Here is an 11,619-nt window from a genome sequence, read left to right on the forward strand (position 1 = left end):
AGAGGCAGAGGCAGAGGCAGAGGCAGAGGCAGAGGCAGAGGCAGAGGCAGAGGCAGAGGCAGAGGCAGAGGCAGAGGCAGAGGCAGAGGCAGAGAAGCAGGAGGATCTCTGAAAAGAGACCTTCCTTGTCTACATAGTGAGCTCTAGGCTAGTAGTGAGAAACTGTTTTAAAGTTTCCATATTCTATATCCTATATCTATACTCCTTCTATATTCTACATTCTTATATATTGTACATTATACATTATATATTATGCATTATCTTACATCCTATATCCTAGATTATTTCTACATTCAATATCCTATATCCTTTATTCTATCACATATCTATATCCTATATAATATACTCCATATCATATATTATATGCTATACTATATATTATTATATATTAATATGTGTATACATACACATATATATCTTAAACATCCAATCCATATAGAGGCGAATTTTACTTCAGAAGTGACTGATCAGGGACTAGACTACTAATAGAACTATAGTTTGTTATTTTTTGAATATTGTCTTCATTCTTTAAAAAAGATAAAAACAAACAAACAAAAAAACCCTCATCCCCAAAGATCTCTTCTTCAGAGGGCAACCAGATCTTGGGGGCCAGTGTTTAACATTACAATATATAGCAACATCAGACCAATGCGCTACAAAGAGCATTTATAGTATCACAGAGGGTCACGAAACCGAAAGCTTAAATAAGGCATGCATACCCCTTTTGTGAGCAAAAAGGGGTGATTTGCTCACTGAACTATAATGTAACTAGATTTTAAAAGTACTGTTTTCAGTGTTAGACATTGAATATTTTTATATTGCTATTAAATCATTTTCTTTTCTCATTTAAGAAAAAGAAAAACAAAGATTTCAAACAGTTTGTGGTAGACTTAGTAGGTTGCCCACACAATGCAAACTTTCTTTGGCTTGTTTTCTGTTTTTTCCTTTGAACCAGAGTTAGCTGGCATAAGCTTTTAGAATTAGGAAGATGGTAGTTGTGAAAGTAAAGTACTCATAGAGCTTACTAAGAATCATCTTCTGAGAGCTGGAAAGATGGCTCAGAGGATAAGAACACTTGCTATCCTCACTGAGGCCAGAGTTCAGTTCCCAACACACAAATGGTGACTTACAACTACCTGTAACCCCTGCCGTGGGGGATGGGATATCCTCTTCTGGATTTGACAGGCCGTGCATTTAAATCATGCACATAACTAAGCCACACAAAATACACACATTTAAATACATTCTACATACATACATACATACATACATACACACACACACATACATACATACACACACACACACACACACACACACACACACAGTTCTTGGAAAATTATAATTATCCTCCATCGGAAAGTAATAGTAACATTTGTTTAAGTTTGGGAAATATCAGAGTTCACTTAATGTTTTTGTTAAAATCTTCCTTAATCTTAACTAATATAATAAAATTTGGGGGTGGGGTTAAGTTAGCCTCCTGTTACTTATTATACGAATGACTGGCTGCAAACCATGTATACCATTATGTTACTCCTCTGGCGCCCGATTCGTAACAGCAGAGATCGTGAGGTAATTACCTCCCAAGCTGCAAGCTTCCTCCACCTGTTTAATGCTTCCAGCTGCTATTTGCTGGCTGAATTTGTCTTCAAATACTGAGGGGTTCTACTCTAGCCCCATCCTTAATTACCCATCCACTCTCAAGGGAAGAAGAGCCTCAGATTGTTTCCATGCAGAAACAAGCACTGGTTCCTCTTTCTGGACCTGCAATTGCTTGGACCATTACTCCAGCTGAATATTTTGTTTCTCCGTGGTTGAATTTTGGACTTTTCTTGGATCACAGTTTCCTTGAATGACAATTCAGGATTATAAAGATGTGTGAGCAATAGACTTCTTGATGCCTTTAATTAACTCATTACCTTTTGCAGAAAGACTTTGTCAGAAGCCACAAATCACAGGGCTTATAAAATTTTATTAACATACAAATAAAAAGAAGCCTGGGAAACTTGTGTCAATTTTAAGGCTATCAGAATATATTTACCTTCTACAAGTAATTTAACATCACAGTATATTAAATTAGTATTAAGTCATTATTTAGAACATGCTTTTGAGGGTTAGTATTTACTTACAACCAAAGCTAAAAAGCAGAATGTAACTGAGACCATTTCCACAAGAGATTTATAAACCCACAAAACCAAAGAATACCGTGGAATTCACTATTAATATAAGTGTGTGGTCCTGCTTGCCCTTCTTCCAATATGTACTAATCAGTAACTGGCCTTTGAGAGGCAGCCTGGCATAGTGAAAGGACTCCAGGTTCAAACATTGTCTTGGCTTTGCTAGTTGTGGGCTTGTGTTGTTAACTGGGTCTTTCCAAAGGTCAGGCTCATCAGAAGTAAATAGAAATAAAACTGTGAGGAAGAGCAAGGATCCTTTCTGTGTGTGCCTGAGTCTGAAAGCACGTGGGTAGGTACCCTTGGCAGCTCTGACTCTGGTTGGTTCAACCTGCATTGTCTGAGTCCTGTTTTGTTGGTACACCATCTCCTGATGTTGATGCTTGCCCGGGCCACTCATTTCTGTACTGTGCTCAACCAGTGTTCTAGTTGATTCCTTTTTCCCATTCTGTACTATCATTTAAGGCAGACTTCCAAGGCAGATGCCTGACTGGGAGGATCAGAGTCTCTTTGGGACCAACAATGGTTTTTACATTTTGAAAATTATTTTGTGTGTATGAAGACTTATCCCAGCTCTCCATCCACGTGCAGACCAGTCCTTGGTATCGGATGTTTGCTGAGGCATCATTTCTAGTGCCATCTTGACCTTGCAGGAGAGAGTATCACAGACGTTAGTTAAAAAAAAAAAAAATAAGCAAAGCTTTTATTAGCTATTTAGAGATCTCCAGAAAGTTACCCGACTTACCTGAATCAAAGTTACAAATATACAAAAAGAGTAATGTTTTGTTAAGGATGAGTTTGGGGCTAGAGAGATGGCTCAGTGGTTAAGATTACTTATTTTTCTTGCAGAGGGCTATGGTTTGGTTCCCAGCATCCACCTGGCAGTATGGGGCCCTCTATTACTCTACTTCCAGGGTATCTGTCACACTCACCACACACACACACACACACACACACACACACACACACACACACACACACACACATACACACTGCACATACATAAAAGCATCCATGGGCTGGCAAGATGGCTCAGGGGTTAAGAGCACTGACTGCTCTTCTGAAGGTCCTGAGCTCAAATCCCAGCAACAACATGGTGGCTTACAACCACCCATAATGAGATCTGATGCCCTCTTCTGATGTGTCTGAAGACAGCTACAGTGTACTTATGTATAATAATAAATAAATCTTTGGGCCGGAGCGAGCAGGGGCTGAGCATGCGGAGTTGACCAGAATGAGCAGCCCTACAGGAGCGAGTGGGATTGAAGGCTCACAACGACAGTGTACTCATATACATAAAAAATAAATAAGTCAATTTTTTAAAAAATCCATAAACTTAAAATAAAATAAACAAATCTATTTTTTTAAAAAGTGTATGTTTACATATATTTAATAGGGTCAAACAGCTCAAAGATATTGAGCAGAAATGGTGTACTATAAAATGTTCTAAGTTCTTTTATTTATCATCTTTATAAAAACTTTGAAGATAGCTTATAGTTCCTATTTGTACACAAAGTCCAAATGGTGTAAGCAAATTGGTCAATGTTATATAAGCAATGATTTCCTTATCTTCTAGCTCTAGAGCCTGTTCTCTTATCTTGCATGCAAGGTGCGTATACCACAGAGGCTGTACTTATTCATCACAGAAAAACCACAAATTTACTAAGAGTCTTTATAATTTAGACAAGGAAGTGGTAGGAGGAATATTAATCACAGAAGAAAAAATGTTTACATTTGAGCCCTGCCCTAATGTTTGTTATCTCTAACAAACATTATCTTTACTTTGAGTTTCTTCCTTTATAAGGATAACAGGAATATTTGTGTCTAACTTTCAAAGCTGTTTGAAAAACCAAGGAGATAACCAGATGTTATTTCTGGTTCCTTAGGGGTTATGGGACTATTTAGATAGTTTCCCTGATCTTGATTTAGCTTTGGTATGTGGTATCTGTCTAGAAAATCTTCCATTCCGTCTATGTTTTCCAGTTTTGTAGAGTATAGACTTTTGTAGTAGGTGCTGATGATTTTTTGAGTTTCCTCAGGTTCTGTTGTTATGTCTCCCTTTTCATTTCTGATTTTGTTAATTTGGATACTGTCTCTGTGCCCTTTGTTAGGCTAAGGGTTTATCTACCTTGCTGTTTTTCTCAAAGAACCAGCTCTTGGTTTTGTTGATTCTTCGTATTGTTCTCTTTGTTTCTAACTGGTTGATTTCAGCCCTGATTTTGATTATTTCCTTCTGTCTCTTCCTCTTGGGCATGTTTGCTTCTCTCTGTTCTAGAGCTTTCAGATGTGCTGTTAAGTTGCTAGTGTAGGACTCTCTAATTTCTGTATGAAGGTACTCAGTGCTATGAATTTTTCTCTTAGCACTACTTTTATTGTGTCCCATAAGTTTGGAAGTTATGTGTCTTCATTTTCACTGAATTCTATGAAGTCTTTGATTTCTTTATTTCTTCACTGACTGACCAAGTTATCATTGAGCAGAGTTCAGCTTCCACGAGTATGTAGGCTTTCTGGTTTTGTTGTTATTGAAGTCTAGCCTTAGTCCTGGTGATCTGAGAGGATTATGCATAAGATTGTTCCAATGTTCTTGTATCTGTTAAGGCTTGTTTTATGTACAATTATATGTTCAATTTTGGAGAGGGTTCCATGAGGTGCTAAGAAGAAGGTATATTCTCTTGTTTTGGGGTGACATGTTTTATAGATATCTGTTAAATCCATTTGGTTTGTAACTTCTGTTAGTTTCACTGTGTCTCTACTAAGTTTCTGTTTCAATGATTTGTCCATTGAGAGTGGGGTGTTTAAGTATCCCTATTATTGTGTTCAATGTGTGTTTTGAGCTTTGGTAAAGTTTCCTTTACAAATATGGGTGCCCTTGCATTTGAGGCATAGATGTTCAGGATTGAGACTTCCTCTTGGTGGATTTTTCTTTTGATGAGTATGAAGTGTCCTTCCCTATCTTGTTTGATAACTTTTGGTTGAAAGTCTATTTTATTGGGTATTAGAATGGCAACTCCAGCTTGTTTCTTAAGACCATTTGCTTGGAAAGCTTTTTTTCCATCCTTTTATTCTGAGGTAGTGTCTGTCTTTGCCACTGAGGTGTATTCCTTGTATGCAATAAAGTGCTGAATCCTGTTTACATATCCAGTCTGTAAGCCTGTGTCTTTTTATTGGGGAATTGAGTTCATTGATGTTGAAAGATATTAAAGACATGTGATTGTTAGTTTCTGTTATTTTTGTTGCTGGGGGTGGTATTATGTGTGTATGACTCTCTTTTTTTGGGTTTGTGGTGATCTGTTTAGTTTCTTGTTTTCTTGGGTGTAGTTACCCTCTTTGCGTTGGGGATTTCATACCAGTATCCTTAGGGCTGGATTAGTAGAAATATATTGTTTAATTTTTTTTCATGAAACTTCTTGGTTTCTCCATCTATGATGATTGAGATTTTTTCTGCATATAAGTATCCTGGACTAGCATTTGTGTTCTCTCAGGGTCTGGATAACATTTGTCCAGGATCTTCTGGTTTTTAGAGTCTCTGTTGGTAAGTCTGGTGTAATTCTGATATGTCTGCCTTTATATGTTACGTGGCCTTTTCCCCTAACAGCTTTTGATATCCTTTCTTTGTTCTGTACATTTCGTGTTTTGATTATTATATGACAAGAGAATTTTTTTCTGGTCCAATCAGTTTGATGTTCTCTACACTTCCTGTACCTTTATGGCCATCTCTTTCTTTAGGTTAGGGAAGTTTTCTTCTATGATGTTGTTGAAGATGTTTTCTGATCCTTTGAGCTGGGATTCTTTACCCTCTTCTATTTCTATTATTCTTAGGTTTGATCTTTTCATTGTATCCTGAATTTCCTGGATATTTTGGGTTAGAAGCTTTTTATACTTAGTACTTTCTTTGACAAACATGACAATATTTTCTATGGTACCTTCTACATCTGAGGTTCTCTCTCTTCTATCTCTTGTACTCTGTTGGTGATGCTTGTATCTGTAGCTCCTGATCGCTTTCCTAAGTTGTCCCTTTGTGTTTTCTTTATTGTTTCTATTTCCATTGTTAGTTTTTGAATTGTTTTGTTCAATTTGTTCATCTGCTTGATTGTATTTTCCTGTATTTCTTTAAGGGATTTATTTGTTTCTTCTTTAAGGTCATCCACCTGTTTGCCTGTGTTTTCCTGTATTTCTTCAAGGGAGTTCTTTATATGTTCCTTAAAGGTCTCTATCATCTTCATGAGATGGTATTTTAGGTCATTATCTTGCTTTTCATGTGTGTTAGGTTAGCCAAGCCTTGCTGTGGCGAGAGAACTGGGTTCTGATGGCGTCACATTGCATTAGGTTCTGTCGTTTATGCTCTTACACTCACCTCTGGCCACCTGGTTCTCTCTGGTGTGAACTGGCCTGGGTGTCTCTCACCAGTGTTCCTGAAGGCAGGTAGAGCTCTGTGATCTGAGTTTGGTCTGGTTTCCCCAGAGGCAGGCAGTGTTGTCTCAGATTAGGGTGGGCTTCCTGTGTCTCTAGTTAGAACAGTCCCCCTATGCTTCTGGTTACTGTGGACCTCCTGGGAAGGTGTTTGGCCAGGTATCTGCCAGCCCACTGATTTGGCCTGGTGGGAAAGTAGGCTGGAAGGAAGGTGTAGCTGGGGGTGGGGAGGGGTAGGTCTTCTGTCAGCTGGGCTTGTGAGTATCCTTACTAGCATGGGTGTTTGGGTGAAATTCTCACCTGTGTCCTGGGAAGCATGCAGGCTGCAGTGTTTGACCCAACAGTTTTCTTTAAAAATGAATGGAAATGAAGAGAGTCAAATGTTCTCAAATTAAATCCCTGTTACCCCACCCCCTATCCCCTGCGACTTTGCCAAGTTTGGAAGGAAGTTCTCTTTGTTCAGAAGAACAAAGGATAATGTCTGGTATATTTACTCACTCTACTCTGTACTAGAAGAGAGAGAGAAAAAAAGAAACTTTAGAATTTACTGTCAAACAGAAAAAGAACACATTCCTTTAGATCTTAACCTCCAGTCAATTTTAGCCCACCCCAAACCTCCCTGAAGGGATTAAATATGTTGTATAGCAACCATTCCTAAGGAATAAGCTTTAACAAGGCTGTAACTAAATAATCTATGCCAGAGACCCATGGTGAAAACACCATTCACAGGTTCCTATCCATGACATAATCCAGGAGACCTTGATTCCTATCTAAACCTAACTGGTGCAAACAGCTGCATAAAAATGACCCCTCATAATAGTGTTTAAACAGCTACTGCAGAATCAGCAAGTGAGATACCAATTGGTTGGCAGGCGTTTGAAGATTTAAGCAGGCAATGAATATGTCCTAAGCCAAGTGAGTCCCTGAACACTAGACAGAATCACAGTTGCTTGAGGGACAGTGTGCGGGAAAGTGGTCCCTCAGGCATCACTGTCTCCCATGCTCCTTTGTGAGTACTCTTGGAAAACATGGGACACTGCTGAGCATGAAGTGTCAAGAAGCTTAGCCTCAATGTGAGACAGATTCCTGTGTTTTGTCTGAGTTTGTCCAAAGGACATCAAAGGGATCATAATGATGGTGAAGGGAACATGGTAAATGCTTTGTTAGCAAGCATGATATGGAACTTTCTTTGGTGCTAACATGCAAAGTAGGTCACTTAGGTCCAACCATTGGTGTCCATAAATTGGGGTTCAGATAGCCTATATCAAATATTTAACAGGCGATGAATTGATGTTCAATGAAATATACTGTCCCCTGCTCCTTTACTTCCTTCCTCTCTTTTGTCTTTCTTTCTTCTTCTACTTTGAGAAAAACAAATAAATAATGAAACCTTCAAAATAATCTTGAAGGTAAAGTTAAAATTTAGACTTCTTAAATTTCTCAACGTTCTGTTCTAGAACCCAGGGTTCTGTTCTGTTCTGTACTGTTCTGTTCTACCTTGGATTGCCCTACTTTATTTTTCTTTTGGTCCTATGAGTATCTACACTTGTATGTGTGAGCAATGTCCTAATAGTATATCTGGTCATCTCTACCCAAGCCCTAAAAGCAGCCACTTTGGGGGGCAAATTTCACCCTAGAGCAGTGTATGTTGGCATAGGCCATCTTCAGAAAGACAAGTAATTTCGATCTACATTTCTACGAGGTTAGATACTGTTTGAGAATTGTGTGATCAGGCTGTGTGGAGGCCTGCTTTGTGACAGTCTAGAAAGGCTGAGGGCCACTAGCTCTGAGTGACCTATTAACTCGACTGCTCAGAAATGAAAAGGACATAGCCCGAGGGGTCAGAGAAAGACCTCCTAATTTGGGTGACTCATGAAAAGAAGTTTGGAGGAGGAGGCCTCTTTTTCTCTTCAGCTCTCTTCTGCCTTGGTCCAGTGGAAGGGCTGTCTATCATGAATGGAACTGCAGTGTTGTATTTTACTTAAATTCTCAGCATACATGTTGAGAATGGCAGGAACTGGGGCACATGGAAATCCAGGTGGATCCCGAGATTGTTCAGAAGCTTGTATCGTTTAAGACCCTCTAAAACTCTGATTTTTGTCTGAAACCTAAACTACTTTTCAAGGCACCTACCTGCTTCTGTGCATGATCCTAGGCTGTTAACAAGAAGAGTCCCAATAGCTGTCTGTCTCAGCCCAGCCCTTCAACCTTTACCCTACTTGGATTTTACTACCAGATAAAAATATATTAGGGGTGTGTGTGTGTGTGTGTGTGTGTGTGTGTGTGTCCTTATGCAATATGCACAGACTTAAGGGCCAGGCAAGCCTGACTCTAAAGTCTAAGATGATGTATGATGCAGTTAACATTCCAACACTTAGAATCCTGTCTAAAAGACATATGTGATTGTTGGGCAGTAGAAGAAATCGCTGGGCAAGTGTTCAATACAGAGTAAAACTTGTGGTGCACACATGGGAAGCATGAGCCAGGATTTCTCAAGAGCCCCCACCCCCACCCCAAATGATGTCATTGTGGCTGCAAGAAGCAGAAGGGAGAAAACTGGAGAATCACAGGTTCATAAATAATGAGGTTAACGGGAACTCCTTGGATAATAATTCAATTTTTTGTCTCTTCAGAAGACAGCGTCCCCTGACATGAGATCTTTTATACAATTAGGGAAAGAATGTCCTGGGTTTTCCTTTCTAGGGTGATTACCCTCCAAGTCACAGTCAACTGAACATAACTAGGAAAGAAAGAATGAAGTGTCTATCATTGGGTAGAGTGAAAGCAGAAATAGAGTCTGTCATTGGGTAAAGTGGGCAGGGTGGGGTCTGACCTGGAGAGGAAGGACAGGGTGTGACTACACTTCTGTCCCTGTGTGTTCAGGACAGGCAGTTACCACAGGAGACACAGAGCAATGCAACAGGGTTGAGGTGACAAAGCAGTGTGAGAGACATGTGGAGTGAGGGCCCGGGAATTAGTGTCCTACAACATGTAATTTAATCATTAGATGTGTCAAAGCAAATGATAGTTGGTAAATTGACCTCAGTTAACATGGATAATAGTCTCTGGTAAATCTAAAAGATAAAGTATTAAACTAGATACTGCTAATGGCTGAACCTTTTACTCTGGCTTTTCAAATTGTATCTTGTAGATAAGGTAAGAGCGCACATATATTTAAGTCATAAGGACTGAAGATTTATATTTATATTTATACATGATAGAGAGACAGGGAAATAGATGATAGATATAGATGGGTGATGAATACAGATAAATAATAGATCAATAGATAGATGATAGGTAGGTAGGTAGGTAGACAGACAGACAGATAGACAGATGTAGAGAAATAACAGAGACAAAATTTCTCAGAGGAAATTTCCAAATTTAAGTGATCAAATTTCATGTGGCCAGCTATAGGAAATAGTGCTTAATCTTTTTGAACATCAGAGAGCATGAAACCCAGGTAAGAAGCCGGTTTTGACTAACCAGATAACCTCTGCCTTTGTGTCTGATAGCATCAGTGTCTGCAGACCACAAGCACAATAAAGACAGCCAGCTGTGCTACAGTGTAAGAGCCAGATCCGACCATCCGTTATAAAGGAACAACAGAAGCACAGAAGTTGCGGGGGGGGGGGGAAGGCACACTTTCCCCAGGTTTGTTTCCGGTACTTCCACAAGCTTGCGCATGCCCTAGATGCTTGAATGTAAGTTTGATGAGCATATTGGGCAGAATAAGACTCCATTAATTATTATTTAAAACATATCATTTTAAGTAGCATTATGAAATAATAAAAAATGTCTACAAATTAAACTGCAATGCTATGTATATTGATAATAAAGTATATATCTTTTGGAGATGCTAAACTGAAGGGAAAATGCATCTTAGCTTCAGATTTGTTCTCCAACATCTTCTGTAGCTTTTTTTTTTCTTTCTTTTTTTTTTTTTTTTTTTTGGCTGCATTTCAGCAATGAAGCAATGGTAAGAAATTGATGTTTTCTGGACCTTTGATCTACACATAATCTCTTTCTCCTTCTTCATTTTCTCCTCCTCTCTTCCTTCTTTTCCTCCTCCTCCTTCTTCTAATATGAGTCCAACATCTCCATTCTTTTTTTAAAGTGTATTTATTTATATTTTATGCGTATGGATGTTTTGCCTGTGTGTTTGTGCACCGTGTGCTTGGCTAGTGCAGGAAGAAGCCAGAAGAGGGCGTCATACTCCCTGGAACTGGAGTTACAGGTGGTTGTGAGCCACCATGTGAGTATTGAGAATTGAACCTATGTCTTCTGGAAGAGCGGCCAGTGCTTTCAACTGCTGAGAGTCTCCCAGTTGCTTCATTCTTAAAGCAACAGTGCGTGCACACACACACACACACACACACACACACACACACACACACAGCTTTTGTATTTGTTTTGTTGTTGTCGTTGTTAGATGGTTGATTATAAAATTAAGTTGTCAGAGAGACAGGGTTTTATAATTATAGTTTCAGTTATATGAATACACAACTACACACACACACACACACACACACACACACATATGAAAACATAGATTCTTAACGATTTGAATTTTGTTGAAACTAATATATGTCTCATGGGTTAGAAGATTGGAAAGCCAGAAAACTACTTTATCAACCTGCATTGGGATGGATCTCTGTGCTCATCAACTGTCTCTGAGACTCACCCACCTTCTGATATATTTCGTTTGTCCTATATAGCATTTAAAAGTTCGTGCAGTTTAAATCATTAAAAAAAGAAGAAGAAGAAGAAGAAAAATACTTCGACCTTCCCCACCCACCCCAGCCCTAACATTAAAGGGACTCCTATGTAGAAAGAATGAGCTAGATTTGTTCTTTTCAAAGAGTTTGTCTTACTCTTTTCCAGTTTGGTTTTTCTCAGAGAAGCCAGAATTGGCTCCAAACTTTGTCTCTGCCACTTCTTTCATGGGTATTTTATTCCCTATATTGGGGAGGAATGAAGTATCCACATGTTGGTCTTCCTTATTCTTGATTTTCTTGTGTTTCGGAGATTGTATCTT

This window comes from Mus pahari, chromosome 9 (genome assembly GCF_900095145.1).
Source record: "Mus pahari chromosome 9, PAHARI_EIJ_v1.1, whole genome shotgun sequence".
In the NCBI taxonomy this organism is placed as follows: Eukaryota; Metazoa; Chordata; class Mammalia; order Rodentia; family Muridae; genus Mus; species Mus pahari.